The sequence below is a fragment of the Talpa occidentalis genome, unplaced genomic scaffold (genome assembly GCF_014898055.3).
Source record: "Talpa occidentalis isolate TD23 unplaced genomic scaffold, MPIMG_talOcc4v2.1 talOcc4.9, whole genome shotgun sequence".
NCBI lineage: Eukaryota > Metazoa > Chordata > Mammalia > Eulipotyphla > Talpidae > Talpa > Talpa occidentalis.
The window spans coordinates 102,896,175-102,912,598 of record NW_023605305.1 but is presented as its reverse complement, the minus strand read 5'-3'; the positions used below and the strand labels follow the sequence as shown (position 1 = coordinate 102,912,598).

At 35.5% G+C, this 16,424-nt stretch overlaps 1 long non-coding RNA gene across 1 annotated transcript in view; it reads left to right on the top strand.

The window, feature by feature from the left end:
• Window positions 1–16,424, top strand: part of LOC129145093 (uncharacterized) — a 92,817-nt gene continuing 76,393 nt past the window's right edge. Inside the window, exon 1 of the long non-coding RNA XR_008550151.1 lies at window positions 1–106. This is a non-coding gene — a long non-coding RNA (uncharacterized LOC129145093). The remainder of the gene's footprint in view (window positions 107–16,424) is intronic.

Genomic DNA, 16,424 nt, shown 5'->3' with positions numbered 1-16,424 from the left:
CTTTCCACTGTCATGAAAGCTCCACCGGGAAATGTGATTTGTTTTCTGTTCATTGCTGTATCTCCACACCCAGAACAGTGCTTGGCATATGGATTCTGTATAATAAGTAAGTTGTTGTTGGAACTAAGGATTATATGTCAAGAAAACTTATAGTGATATAGTAAATAATTACTTTTTGTTTAAATTTTTATACTTCCTATAAAAAACAAGATAATTTTATTAAGAATCATAGATTTGGGTTAGACATGAAGCTTTACTTTTGTACTTGCCTTAATCTTAAAAATTACCATAATATTCCAATTACATCTAAAAGGACAAACATAAAGATATACTTTTATACTTGCTTTGATCTTAAAAGTTAGCATAAAACAATTATACCTAATTGTTATTAGGTTATATAAACCTAATATTAGGTTTATATTATTTATTAGGTTATATTATTTATTAGGTTTATATAACCTAATATTAGGTTATATAAACCTAATTGTTATTAGGTTATATAAACCTAATTGTTATTAGGTTTTATATGCCTAATAGCTACAGTAAAAAATGCCTAATAGCTACAGTAAATTCTGTCAAATTCTGAAAATTTTACCGTTATTGTTAAAAAATTAAAAAGTTACAGATGCAATAGAAAATCCTTGTATTTTTCTACTGATCCTACTTCTCTCTAACCACAACCTTGGTTATTTACTATCCTGTATTTGTGGAATTCCCATGAATTTATATGCATAAGGACAAATGGCTTTCTCCACATATATTATTAATATTGCTTTATATGAGTTCAGATTTTATAGTGTGATGTTATCACTTGAGTTGTATTAGCTTGTTTTATCCCCTACCATAATTATGTTGGTGGGATATACATCTGCTTATATGGATAACTCTTTTAATTGCTATAGAGTATTTAATTATTATGCTAAAATATATATATTCATTATCATATTGAAAATGGTTAGGATGCTTCTAAGTTTTTACTATTATATGCTGTTAAATTAGCTTTTTTGTACCTGTCACTGTAGAAATGCATGAAAGTTTCTCTAGTGTACCTTGAAATGGAATTTTCAATTAAAGCTAATACACATTTTTTTTTATTTTATACATTTTTTGCATCATTTTTCATTTTTGCACAATGTATGCATTTTCATCCTAGTTATAGTCCCCATACAATTCCCACCCCCCTTGTTTTGATCCTATTCCCTACCCCCGCCCCCTGTAGTGTGTCTCTGGTTTATAGTTGCCTGTTGATTTTGATTTTTACTTTGTATTAATTAGTCTTTTTCCTGGTCCCTTATTTAGGTTTTCTAAATTCCTGCTATGAGTGAGACCATCCGGTATTTTTCTTTTTCTTTCTGACTTATTTCGCTGAGCATGATCCCTTCCAGCTCCATCCCTGTTGCTACAAACTGCATGTGTTTATCTTTTTTGATTGCTGAGTAATATTCCATTGTGTATATATACCGCATCTTCTTGATCCAGTCATCTATTTTTGGGCATTTGTGTTATTTCCATAGCTTAGCTATTATAAATAGTGCTGCTATAAACATAGGGGTGCAGGTGCCCTTTTGAATTAGTGATTCTGTGTCCTTTGGGTAAATACCCAGGAGTGGAATTGCTAGATCATATGGAAGCTCCATCTTTAGCAGGTTGAAGAATCTCCACACAGCTCTCCATAGTGGTTGGACTAGTTTGCACTCCCACCAGCAGTGCAGGAGAGTTTCTTTTTCTCCACAACCTCACCAACATTTGTTGTTGCTAGTGTTTTTAATATGTGCCATTCTCACTGGTGTAGATGGTATCTCATTGTAGTTTTGATTTGCATTTCCCTGATTACAAGTGATGTTGAACATTTTTTCATATACCTGTTGGACATTTGCATTTCCTCTTTGGAGAAGTTTCTTATTAGCTCTTCTGCCCATTTTTTGACTGGGTTATTTACTTTGTTTTTATTGAGTCTGTCAGCTCTTTGTAGGTTTTTGTGATCGGTCCTTTATCATTAGTGTTGTGTGCAAAAATTTTCTCCCAATCGGTGGCGTGTCTCTTTGTTTTGGTTACTGTCTCATTTGCTGTACAGAAGCTTTTTAATTTGATGTAGTCCCAGCTGTTTATCTTTGCCTTCACTATCACTGCTTTGGGTGATGTGTCTTTAAAGATGTTACTGAGATGTATGTCACGTAGTGTTTCACCTATATTTCCTTCTATCTATTATATGGTTTCAGGTCTTATGCCTAGTTCTTTAATATATTTCTTGTTGTTGATGTGTTGGATTACATTGATTGATTTTCATATGTTGAACCATCCTTGTGTGCCTGCAATAAATCCTACTTGGTCCTGGTGAATTATCTTATGGATACATTGTTGGATTCTGATAGCTAAAATTTTATTGAGAATGTTTGCATCAGTGTTCATTAGAGAGATTGGCCTGTAGTTTTCTTTTTTGTGTGTTGGCCTTGTTTAGTTTTGGTATTAGTGTAATGTTGGCTTCCTAGAATGTGTTTGATATTATCCCTTCCTTCTTAATTTTTTGAAAGAGTTTATGAAGGATAGGCACTTGTTTGTTTCTATGACACTAGAACACAATCTCACACCATACACACAAATTAACTAATAAAAGACTTGTATGTAAGACCAGAAACCATAAAACGTATAGAAGAAAACATAGGCAAACACCCCACAACATAAAGTTCAGAGATGTCTTTGTGGGTTCATCTCCAACAACAAGGAAAACAAAGGAAAATATAAGCAGTCGGGACTGTATCAAACTAAAAAGCTTCTGAACATTGTTTTCTCTATCTCTAGAACACAAACAACTCTGTAAACCAATGTTACCTCAATCAAAAACAGTTTCATTCTATTTGTAGCAAGGGGAATAAAATATAAATTGATTTTGAACAAAATATTTGGGGATTTGTTGGAGACATTCCTAAATTCCCACAAGGTTTAGCTCTTAGGAAAGTAAACCACTGTGACAATGAGTCAATTTATTATTGCTTTAACTGACCCAGTTTTCCTGTGGAGACATTCATCAAGTGGTGAAAATAGTTGGTGCTGCTTTTCTATTGAATATGAAGTTTAGTGAAATAATATGGAGTATAAAATGGAATATTTTGCAGTCAATATTTAAAGATCACCTGTGATTTGAGTTGGTGTTTTGTTATTTTAGTTTAGTTTAGTTTTCTTTAAATTAATGATACAATTATTCGGTACAGAATTACTGTGATAAATCTAGTATAAAAGTTAGATGACACCAATTATTTAAGAAAATAAAAAGGAATATGTGTGAGTTGCAATTTTCTGCTGACCATGGCAACTAACAATGTTATGTAATCTTAGAATAACTAGCATTTATTAGTTAAAATATCAATTGATGTGCTAATGCTGCTTATGTATCATCTTACTTAATCTTCCAAACAATCCAGTGATATTTACCTCAATTTTATAAATGAGAACACTGAGATTTAAAGAGGATGTTACTTACCCATGAGTGTACCCAGTTTGAGGTTATAGATTCAGCATTTATTTAACTCAGATTTGCTTGAGCATAATCATTATTATGTGTCTCAATAATTTAATATATTCAGGTTAGATGAAAGAGCAAAACTGGTGATATGAAATGTTTATCATCAAATAATTAGTCCATATTAAAAAACAAAACTTTAAAAAGTAAGTAGTTCTCCAAAATTGATGGAAAGATGTAAAACAAACATTCAGGATTTAGCTTAAAGGGGCTGTCACTAAAGAAATGTGGGATACTCAGGTCCCCGCGCCTGCAACCTAGGCTTGCAGGGAGACGCGCGGAGGCCCTCACGGGGGTGAAAGTCCCTCCCTGAGTGAGCAGGAACCAGGCGCCCAGGCATGGGAGCGGGGTGCAAAAGGCGCCATTCCCGCGCCACTGAACTGGGCTACAGCCCGTGTCCTGGAACTGAGGGCTTTGAACTGAGACCCAGGGCACGAAAATTCGGGGTGTGGGTTCTCCACGACGGTGGGGCACAAGGCAGACACAGCACCCCAAAGCTGTTGAGGTTTACCCTACCATTCCCGCTCTATTCCCTGTCCCACGGGGTGGGGGAGGCGAAAAACAGCCCCCCAAGGACAATAGGAGAGATCTCTGGCGCCACCTAGCAACCAGAAAAAAAAGTCACTAACACCCCATAGAACAGGAAATTTCTTAAGACTGCTTGAAAAGGGCAGAAGGCTTCTGGAGGACCCAGTGGCCAGCCGGGAAGTTAGCCCACGCCAGGCCCCTTCCGACCAGCAGTCTGAGCCCACAGAGGGAGCAGGCACCCACGTCCGGGGCAGACTGGGTGCGCAGAAGAGTGTGCCTGAAACCGGAGGAGCAGGGACTGCATCCCACTTCGCCATTTTAGAACAGGGACATTTCTTCAGTAAAAACTGCCTAAAACCAGCAGAAAGCTCCCCCAGAAGCCAGAGATGGCTCCTGGAGGAGCCAGAGGGGAGCAGAGAAGTTCACCCAAGATGCCAGCCAGTCCGAGCAACACAGTTTCCCAATGCATACGACAAATTAGAAAACAGACAGTAGGGAGTAGAAGAACCACACGCAACCTAACAACTCCTCAGGAAAGAAGCACACCACAAAAAGAAAACCACTCCCCAGATTGCAACGACAGCAAATTGGAAGAACTTCTGAGCCTTTCAGAAAGAGAATTTAAAATTGCCATGATTAAAAAAGTGATAGATCAGAAGAAGGAAATTGAGTCCGTAAAGAGGGAAAACAATGGTCAGAAGAATGAAATTGAGTCCCTAAAGAGGGAAGTAAAAGAAATGCAGGAGATCAAAGAATTAATGGAGGAACTAAAGAACTCTGGGAAAAGCAATGAAACCAGAATAGATGAAATGGAAGAACGAATAAGTACTCTTGAAGACACAGAAATAAAAAGAACCAAAACAGAAAAGGAAAGAGAAGTACGAAGGAAAAAGAATGAAGAAAGACTTTGGGTACTATCTGACTCCATGAGGAAAGGAAATATAAGAGTTATAGGAATTCCAGAAGGAGAGGAGAGAGATGTAGGAACAGAGAAAATATTCCAGGAGATAATTGAAGAGAACTTCCCAAATGCGAAGAAGGAGCTGAAAATTGATATACAAGAAGCAAGAAGAACACCAAACTTCCACGACGAAAGGAAAAACACAGCAAGACACATAATAGTAAAGCTCCCAAGAATCCAGGACAAGGAAAAAATAATGAAGCTGACAAGAGGGAAGAAACAGATAACATTCAAAGGAAAACCAATCAGGCTGACATCAGACTTCTCTGAAGAAACACTACGGGCAAGGAGAGAGTGGAGCGACATAGTCAACAGACTCCAAGAAAAACAGATGCCAACCAAGAATACTCTATCCCGCAAAGCTCTTTCCTCCATGAAGAAAGAATATGGACCTTCCCAGACAAAGAGAAACTCTGGAATTTCATTACGACTAAACCCCCACTCCAAAAAATACTACAAGGAATCCTAAAGCCAGAACCTCAGAGGGACGAATAACAACGAAAAAAGACCAAAAAAAAAAAAAAGTTATTAAAAGAATAAATAAATAAAATCAAAGGAAAGACAAACACAATGGCAAATACAGATGCTAACATATCAATATTAACTCTAAATGTAAATGGACTAAACTCTTCAATAAAAAGACACAGAGTTGCAGCCTGGATTAAGAAACAAAACCCAACCTTTTGCTGTCTCCAGGAAACACATTTAGCTACAAAAGATAAAAATAGGCTCAAAGTCAAAGGACGGAAAACAATCCTACAAGCAAATGGGCCAAAAAAGAAAGCAGGAACAGCTATACTTATATCAGATAAAACAGACTTCAAACTCAAAAAAATAAAAAGAGACCCCAATGGTCACTACATTATGATCAAGGGGACAATACTTCAAGAAGAAATAACACTCATTAACATATACTCACCAAACGAAAGAGCACCAAAATATATCAGACAACTGTTGTCCTCTCTGAAAAAAGACATCAGAGAAAACACATACGTAGTGGGAGACTTCAACACACCACTATCAACAATGGATAGATCAATAAGACAAAAAATAAGTAAAGAAACTAAAGCTCTAAATAAGGACCTAGACCATTTGGGCTTAACAGACATCTATAGAACACTAAACCCAAAAAAAACGGAGTACACATTTTTCTCAAGCGCACATGGATCATTCTCCAGGATCAATCACATACTGGGGCACAAGACAAACATCAACAGATACACCAAGATTGAAATCATATCAACCATCTTTTCTGACCACGAAGGCATCAAACTAGAAATAAACCATAAAAAGAAGGCAAGGAACTATCCTACCTCATGGAGATTAAAAACCACACTACTGGAAGACCACTGGACTAACGAGGAGATCAAAGAAGAAATTAAAAAATTCTTTGAATTGAATGACAAGGAGGACACCAATATCCTAAATGTTATGGGATGCAACAAAAGCAGTAATAAGAGGAAAATATATAGCAATAGAAGCTCACATCAAAAAACAAGAAAGAACTCAAAGAAACAACCTAATCTCGAAGCTTTAAGATCTAGAAAAAGAACAACAAAAAAACCCCAAAACCAGTAGAATAAAAGAAATAATAAAAACCAAAGCAGAAATAAATGAAATTGAAACTAAAAAAACAATCCAAAAGATCAATGAAACCAAGAGCTGGTTCTTTGAAAAAATAAATAAAATAGACAACCCCTAGCCAGGCTCACAAAGGAAAAAAGGGAAAGCACAAATACACAGGATCATCAATGAAAGAGAGAAATCACAACGGACACAGCAGAAATCAAAAGAATAATCAGTAACTACTATGAACAGCTATATGGAAACAAGTTCAACAATCTAGAGGAGATGGACAAATTCCTACAACTCTACAATCACTCAAAGCTAGATAAAGAAGAAATAAAACACCTAAACAGACCAATTACAATGAGCGAAATTGAAATGGTAATCAAAAACCTCCCAAAAACAAAAGCCCAGGACCTGATGGATTTACAAATGAATTCTACCAAAGATTCAGAGACGAATTAGTGCCTATCCTTCACAAACTCTTCCAAAAATTTGAGAAGGAAGGGACAATACCAAACACGTTCTATGAAGCCAATATTACACTAATACCAAAACCGAATAAGGACAACAAAAAAAGGAAAACTATAGGCCAATCTCCCTAATGAACACTGATGCAAAAATCCTCAATAAAATTTTAGCTATCAGAATCCAACAATGTATCCATAAGATAATTCACCACGACCAAGTTGGATTCATTCCAGGGACACAAGGATGGTTCAACATCCGAAAATCAATCAACGTTATCCAATACATCAACAAAAAGAAATATAAAAACCATATGATAATATCAATAGATGCTGAGAAAGCTTTCGACAAAGTGCAACACCCATTCATGAAAGCCCTTGAAATTCTTGGATACAAGGAACATACCTCAACATCATAAAGGCCATCTATGACAAGCCAACAGCCAGTATCATTCTCAATGGTGAAAAGCTGAAAGCAATTCCATTAAGATCTGGAATAAGACAAGGATGTCCACTCTCACCACTGCTTTTCAATATAATACTGGAAGTCCTAGCCAGGGCAATAAGACAAGAGAAAGACATCCAAGGAATCCAAATAAGGAAAAGAAGAAGTCAACTATCACTATTTGCAGATGATATGATAATATACATACAGAACCCCAAAAAGTCAACAGAAAAACTAATTCAACTCATCAATCAGTTCAGTAAAGTGGCAGGATACAAAATCAACACGCAAAAGTCAGTAGCCTTCCTATACACAAACAACAAATCTGAAGAAGAAGAAATCAAAAAAAACATCCCTTTTATTATCGAAACAAAAAAAATCAAATATCTGGGAATAAATCTAACAAAAGAGGTAAAGGACCTATACAAAGAAAACTATAAAACACTGTTAAAAGAAATAGAAGAAGACACAAAGAAATGGAAAGACATCCCCTGCTCATGGATTGGAAGAATAAACATTATTAAAATGGCCATCCTACCAAAAGCAATATACAGATTCAATGCTATTCCAATCAAAATTTCAATGTCATTCTTCAAAGAAATAGAACAATTATTGATGAAATTCATATGGAATCACCAAAAACTCCGAATAGCCAAAGCTCTACTGAAAAAAAAAGAAGGAAATGGAGGCATCACACTCCCAGACTTCAAACTATACTACAAAGCCATAATCATCAAAACTGCATGGTATTGGAACAAGAACAGACATACATACCAATGGAATCGAATAGAAAATCCAGAAATAAACCCACAGATTTATGGTCAACTAATCTTTGACAAAGGAGCAAAGACTATGCATTGGAGCAAAGAAAGATTGTTCAATAAATGGTGCTGGGAAAACTGGTTCGCTACATGCAAAAGAATGAAGCTTGACCACTACCTCACACCATACGCAAAAATCAACTCAAAATGGATTAAAGAACTAGACATAAGACCTGAAACCATAAAATACATAGAAGGAAATATAGGCGAAACACTACGGGATTTGCACATCAAAGACATCTTTACAGACACATCACCCAAAGCAGTGATAGTGAAGGCAAAGATAAACAGCTGGGACTACATCAAATTAAAGAGCTTCTGCACAGCAAAAGAGACAATAACAAAAACAAAGAGAAACCCCACCAACTGGGAGAACATTTTTGCACCCAACACTAATGATAAAGGACTGATCACAAAAATCTGCAAAGAGCTGATGAGACTCAGCACAACAACAAGATAATCCAGTCAAAAAATGGGCAGAAGAGCTAAAAAGAAACTACTCTGAAGAGGAAATGCAAATGGCCAACAGACATATGAAAAAATGTTCAACATCACTTGTAATCAGGAAATGCAAATCAAAACTACCATGAGATACCATCTCACACCAGTGAGAATGGCACATATTAAAAAAACTAGCAACAACAAATGTTGGCGAGGGTGTGGAGAAAAAGGAACTCTTCTGCACTGTTGGTGGGAGTGCAAACTGGTCCAACCACTATGGAGAGCTGTGTGGAGATTTCTGGACCTACTAAACACAGAGCTTCCATATGATCCAGCAATTCCACTCCTAGGTATTTACCCAAAAGACACAGAAACATCAATTCCAAAGAACACCTGCACCCCTATGTTTATAGCAGCACTGTATACAATAACTAAGCTTTGGAAACAACCCAAATGCCCAAAAATAGATGACTGGATCAAGAGGATGTGGTACATATATACCATGAATATACTCAGCATTCAAAAAAGATAAACACATGCAATTTGCAGCAACATGGATGGCGCTGGAAGGGATCATGCTGAGCGAAATAAGCAAAAAGAAAAAGAAAAATACCAGATGGTCTCACTCATAGCAGGAATCTAGAAAACTTAAATAAGGGACCAAGAAAATGAATATAAGAAAGTGAAAATCAAAATCAACAAAAAACTATGAACCAGAGACACTTTTGGGGGGTGGGGGCGGGAGGGGAAGATTGGGTCAGAATGGGGCGTTTGCAATTGTATGGGGGAATATAAAAATAAAATTTATTATTTTAAAAAAAAATGAATTGCATATTCAATCAAAGAATTGATTTGGTTAAAAAAAAAAGAAAATAAAAAGAAATGTTGGATACTGTCAACATTAAGAATTATAACTCCAACTTAAAGAAAAAAATAGGAAGAGGAGGAAGGAAACCTCTTACTCGTAGAAGAATGCCAGATAATGTCAATTAGATAATAGAAATCGAAGAATCACTATTTTCAAGCATCTTTGTCTGTAATGATTGATGAAGGCTTGCATTATCCGTGAATACTGCAATGATTGGGTAAAATATCTCAGGAACAGGCTATTCATACATGGTCAGAGAATTACTCCAGAGATTACTTGTTAATTATAAAGAGAGAAAAAGATCCTTTGTAATGGAATACTTTCATGCATATGACCTTAACCTAATAGTGAGAAAATATAACAATTTGCATTTCCTGATATGGCATAGGGAAGTATACAGTATCATTTATAACTTTTTTTGGCACAAAATTTTTAAGGTGTGTATAATTAAGAAAAAATAATTAGACAACTCTAGATAGTGGGGTGTTCTATGAAACAGGTTTGCCAGACTATAAAGACATCAATGTCATGAATGACAAAAAGAAGTAAGGTGAGGAAGAGGGAGTTGAGGGGATGAAGGAAGAGGGGAAAGACAGAAGAAAAAGCAATGAAAAAGAGTTGGCCAAAAATTCTAGGTTTGTATAGGCATAACTTTATTTTTTTAATTTTTTTTAAAGATTTATTTATTTATTTATTTAGACAAGCACTGGGTACAGTCAGAAGCGTGGAAGGGTAAGAGAATTCACCAGAGCCAGAGCAGGGAACAGAACAGGCAGACTGACGAAGTACACTGCCAAGGGGAGCAGCAGACAGCAGGAGAGGTCTGCACGCCATGTGGGACCCTCACCCCGCAGCCGGGAATCGAACAGGCGCTGCAGAAGCTGCAGGCAGCTTCGGAACCCAGTGTTCAACTGCTGCGCCACCGGGGAGGACCTAGACAGAACTTTAATGCAAATTGAAATTTGATTGGATCTTAGATTGAAACTGACATGACCATAAGACTTTATTTAGGCTAAAGGGGAAGTCTGAATGTTAACTGTATATACGACAATATTTTTGAAATCAACGCTAAATATATGGGGCTTATGATGACAATATGCATAAGTAGAAAAAATGTTCTCATGCTTAACAGACGTGCTGAAATATGCACAGATGGAGTTTATGATGTGTGTATTTTATCAATGGTTCAAAAAAGATGCATCTAGTGCAGGGTATATATGTGTTCATTATATTGTGTTTTTCAACTTTTCCATAGGTTTCAGATTGTGCAAAATGAAAATGTTGGAGAAAGATAAAAAAAAAAAAACTTGATAAGTAATTAATTTCATCATTTTTAACTGTATTAATGACTAAATAATAATGACTGAGGTTATGTGGTGACAAACTACTTAATTAGAAGGTCATTTCTACTCAGTAGCTTTACTCTTCCAATAATTTTCTTTTCCTTTTTCTTTTTTATCCATTTGTTGTGGGGAAAAAAATGTAGACCTATTTATTTTACCTATGTATTACCTTATCTCTGTTAACTGCAGAAAGTTCCTTTCCATCTCTCTAGTTACACTTGGCTAGGATCTTTAAACTTTGACATTTAGACTTGGCAAATGAAGAATTCTCTTATATATATACTTAGAAATAGCAGATGGAATCTTTATGGTTTCTAGGTTATTCAGGAAACAGGCCATTTATCACAGGGTTTAATTTTTAAAAATGCCACAGTAAGCTCTTGAAACAGATCCACTTAGGCCACACAATTTAATAAGAAAGCATTTGTGGTTCATTCTAGTTTTAATTCCCATGTTCCTGATTTAAATCTTATGCTAAAACAAGAGTCGCTACCGCTTATTGAATATATATTATATGTCAAACACTTTTAGGAACCATAATCCACAGTTTATTCCAATGTGGGTATTGTTTCCCCACCTTAAAAATGATGACACCAACACAGAGATATTAAGTGTTCAGATTTTCATTGTCACTTAGTGTTCAAGTTAGGCTGCAGACGGAGTCTGTCTCATTCCAAATCCCTTTCTCTGCTATCAGACTTTCTTTGTGATGGAGTATATCACTTTATGTATCTAAAACTGCAATTTTGCCAAGAGTAAAAATCACATGTTCATATATGTCTATAAGTATTCATGGCTTACTATCTGATGATATCAAGTAAATAAAAAGTGAATCAGTATTATTTATTCAACATTTCTGCTGTGGCTTTTTAAAAGGCAAATAACCCAAGGGTAATGAAAAGATGAATAAGACACAGCCTTCTCCTTTAACGAACTTCCAAATAAAAATATTAATTTTTTAAAACTACAGTCACCCCTAACAAAGATATGTTCCTGACCAACACAATTTATTTTTCTCTTACTGTTATATAAAATTATCATGGTGTCTGCCAGAGACTGCATTTCCTAGTCCCTTTTACATCAGGCATGGTTGAATTCTCACCAATGGAAAGCAAACAAAAATGATGTGTTTTACTTTGGGGACATATTTTTTTAAAAGTCAGTGTGTTTTTCCATATTCTTTTTCTTCTACTGAAACCTTGGCTATGGAGTTACCAGGTGGAGGGAGCCTAGATTAATGACTTACTCTAAGGAGGAAAGCCTCCACACATCAGGCACACTTGGCTCAGTCACATGAGAGAGAGAATTTTCTATTGGATTAAGTTGTTGAAATTTTAGCATTTATTTGTTACAGTGGTTAGTGTTGCCCTAACACTAATAATAATAATAATAATAATAATAATAATAATAATAATAATAAATAATGCAGAAATTATTACCTTGAAGTCAGACTGTTGTAACAAAAAACTAAATATTCAAAACTCATTTAACACAAAGTGTTAAGCAGAGAAAAAAAAAACAGATGTTGGGGACTGAAAATATGAAGACAGAGTTATATGAAATCAAAACCTTTGGCAAATTCTCTGCTATTCTGTCTACCAAAACAAACTACCTAGGGAAACTGTAACTCTAAAGGAAGAGGTTAGAAAAATCCAGGGGATAATACACACCAAAACTTACATAATGTTGTTTTGTAATGTTACATCAGTAAAAAATTATAATAAAAAAGAAGACCAAGACTTATCACATACTGATTATTTGCTGTTGGATTAAGGTATTAGAAAGAATGAGCTCAGGAAGATAATAACTTGTGTAAGGAGAAATGAATGAGAATGAAGAAAATCCAGAATTTTTGACCTTGTGGGATTGGAAGTCACATGCATCGGCATTCCCACACAGCAGGAAATAAGTTTTAAAAAACTGTTATGCTACCCAAGTCCATTAAAATGTCTTAATTAAAAAGAGAATCTCCACATGCCTGTGGTGGAGATCAAAGTAAGAAATTTCCTTCCCATCCAAACCTGTGGTTTCAAATGACAAAATCAAAATGGCTAAAAAATAGAATATTTTGGATTTATAAATGGGGTTGCACTTATTTATGATAGTTTCATTGACTGGGTTTTTTTTAATGGGTGATTTCAAAGTTACCATTGGGTAAATTAATTGTTCTTTTGAAAATGATACTTAAAATTTGCCAGATTAAGATTCTTTTTTTTTTAATAATAAATTTTATTTTTATATTCCCTATACAATTGCAGCCCCCCCATTCTGACCCCAATTTCTCCCCTCCCACCCCCGCCCCCTTAAAAGTGTCTCTGGTTCGTAGTTTTTTGTTGATTTTGATTTTCACTTTCTTATAGTTATTCGTTTTCCTGGTCCCTTATTTAAGTTTTCTAGATTCCTGCTATGAGTGAGACCATCCGGTATTTTTCTTTTTTCTTTCTGGCTTATTTCGCTGAGCATGATCCCTTCCAGTGCCATCCATGTTGCTGCAAATTGCATGTGTTTATCTTTTTTGAATGCTGAGTAATATTCCATGGTATATATGTACCACATCTTTCTGTTGCTAGGGGAATGAATTAGTACAGACTCAGTGGCTTAAAGAATACAGGTTTATGAGTGAGACCATCCGGTATTTTTCTTTAACCTGTATTCTTTAAGGTCTCACTCATAGCAGGAATTTAGAAAACCCAAATAAGGAACCAGGAAAAAGACTAATTATAATAAAGGAAAAATCAAAATCAGCAAGCTACTGTAAACCAGAGACACACAACAGGTGGGGGACGGGTATTGGGAGGAGGAGAGGAAGGATTAGAGTCAAAATAAAGGGGGGGGGTGCAATTGTATGGGGAATATAACCAAAACGAAAATGCATACATTGCGCAAATATGAAAAAATGATATAATAATTATATAAAATAAAATATATTAAACATAAAAAAAAAAAGAATACAGGTTTATTATCTTTCAGTTCTGGAGGCTGGAAGTCCAAAAGGTGTTTTAGACATTAAACACATTTAGAGGCTACATTCTTTCCGGAAGCCCTAGATAAAGGCTACTTCTTAGCGTTCCACCTGCATGCCTGGGCTGTTGGCACCTGTCTCCATTTTCCAGACAGCAGCACAGCATCTTCCCATTCCCCTTTGACTGTAATCCTTGCTTCTGTCTTTAAATCTCCTTCTCTGGCTTTGAATCTCCCGCCTCCCTCTTATAAGGACCTGTGATTACATTGAACCCACTAGATAATACCGGGTAATCTTTTTAAGCTCCTTAATTTAATCACATTTGCAAAATCCCTTTTGCTATGTAATAAAGCTATAGGTTCTGGGGATTGAGATGTGAATATCTTTGACAGATTTATTCAACCTTCCACATGTAAAGGGGATAGAGTTTTTTAAGCCATAATTTCAATAAATTAAATCTTAATTTTCATAACTCAGTTAAGTGCACTTTCCTTTTGTGCACAAAAGTACTTCTCATGACCTTCCAAGGAAGCTTACCTTGATAGCACCACTTAGTTTACCAGACCATTTGCCATTCATTTGACTGGTTGTCTGTGATTAGAGTATTTGTTGTTTGTAATGTTTTAGAGCCCTTTTTTTCTGACTTCTGTGGTAACTGAAGTGTAGGATCATCTCATCCAATAGTTCATTGACAAATTCACAATCTGACTTGATATTTACTGACATGGCCAAATCTTAAATCTTATGGTGGGATACTTGAACCCTGGCAGCACTGAACTTATTAACTTTACCCATATTTTAATTTTCAATATTTTGGCTTTGGTTTTCAGTGAATCTTACACCAGTATAAAATCATTGAATTCAGTTATTTTTTAATGTCAAAATAAGTGGATATAAATAAAACTAATCTTTTTAAACTCAGTATTTTTTATTTTAAAAATCATTAGAGAATTTTGATGAGTATGTTAAATAGAAAAATAAGACTTACTTCTTTAGCTTTGTTTGATATATTCTGATTTTTCTATTTCTTTGGTGTTTTGGGGTTTTCAATTATTCATTATGGTGGAGTGATTTTGCCAAAATATGCCAACAAATTAAATCTATTCCTTTTTAATATCAACTAGGGAAGGTTGATGGGATTTTTGATTTGCATTGGACTTTACAAATTTGTAAGTTTTACATAAAATCTTTAGTGTTCCATCTACTTGTATTGAACAGAGAAATCTGGCAAAGCATGTGTGAAGCTGAGTAATTGCTGTTGCTTTGTAGGTACAGGGCCACCTTGCAGTTCTGAGTTCCCCAGTTTGGCCTGATTTAAACATGTTGCGTTTACCTTTGCTCCTGTTGGCACTTAAAGTAGAACTTATGTTTTCTCTATTTTATCTGTGTTATTTGGAATTCAAGCAGTCTATTTTAAATTTTACTAGTACCTATCTTTTAAGCTGATCAAAGTAGTACTTGAACACATATTTCTTTAGTCATCAAAATACAGTAAATTTAGCCTTCTTCAGAATCAATACAAAATTCTAAATCCTTATTTCTGAATTTCCTTGCATGATGCTTGAGTTTTGCTATATTAATATGAAAACATAAAGACAGTTACTGTTACAGCTTTTCAATTGATCTTCCTGACACCTACAATCTATTTCCTATACAACTGCAAAGTGACTTCTTTTCTCCCAGCTTTATTGAGCGATAATTGACATACAACGTTGTGGACATTGAAGGTGGACAAGATAATAATTCGATAACACATACTGCAAAATGATTACCACAACAGAGCTAAGTAAACCTTCATCACCTCATATAATCACCATTTCTTTTTGTGTAAGAACCATTAAGATCTACTTTAGTAACAACTTTAAATTATTGTTAACTCTGGTCACTAGCACATTAGATACCCAGACTTACTCATATTATAGCTGGAAGTTTGTAACCTTTGACAAAAATTTCTTCCCCTCTCCCCACCCTTACCCTCCTCGGCCAGTGTCTGGCCACCACCTTGCTCTTTCCTAACCTTTTCAAAGCTGTTAAATGATTATCAGTGCCCTACTTAAATCTGCATTGGTTTTCCAGCTGCCATAGGATAAAATCCAAAGTCTAAATTGCCAAATGCTTTGTGGTCCCTGAGCATTTTACCACTACAGACTTCTGCAGCTCCCCCTGCTCACTGAATTTTTCTCATTGTTCCCTCCCTGCTGATGCTGGAGCATGGCAAGCTCTCTCTTACCTCTGGTACTTGCAACATTCTTCTTTAAGATTTTCATATTTTTTTAAATTATTTTTAATGTCCTTTCTCTGTTATGTCACTGCTCCTTAGAAAAGTCTGTTTTAGAGGTCTGCAGTAGAAATTGCAGTCTTGTTTAAGTTCCTCTTCTATTTTTCTCAGCATGCTGATCACTGTCTGAAACTCTTGTCTTTTAATACCTGCTCATCCATTAGAATATAGTTCCAGCAAGTCAGGGTACAGTCTACCTTGCTAACTTTTATTTCTGCTATCCTTAG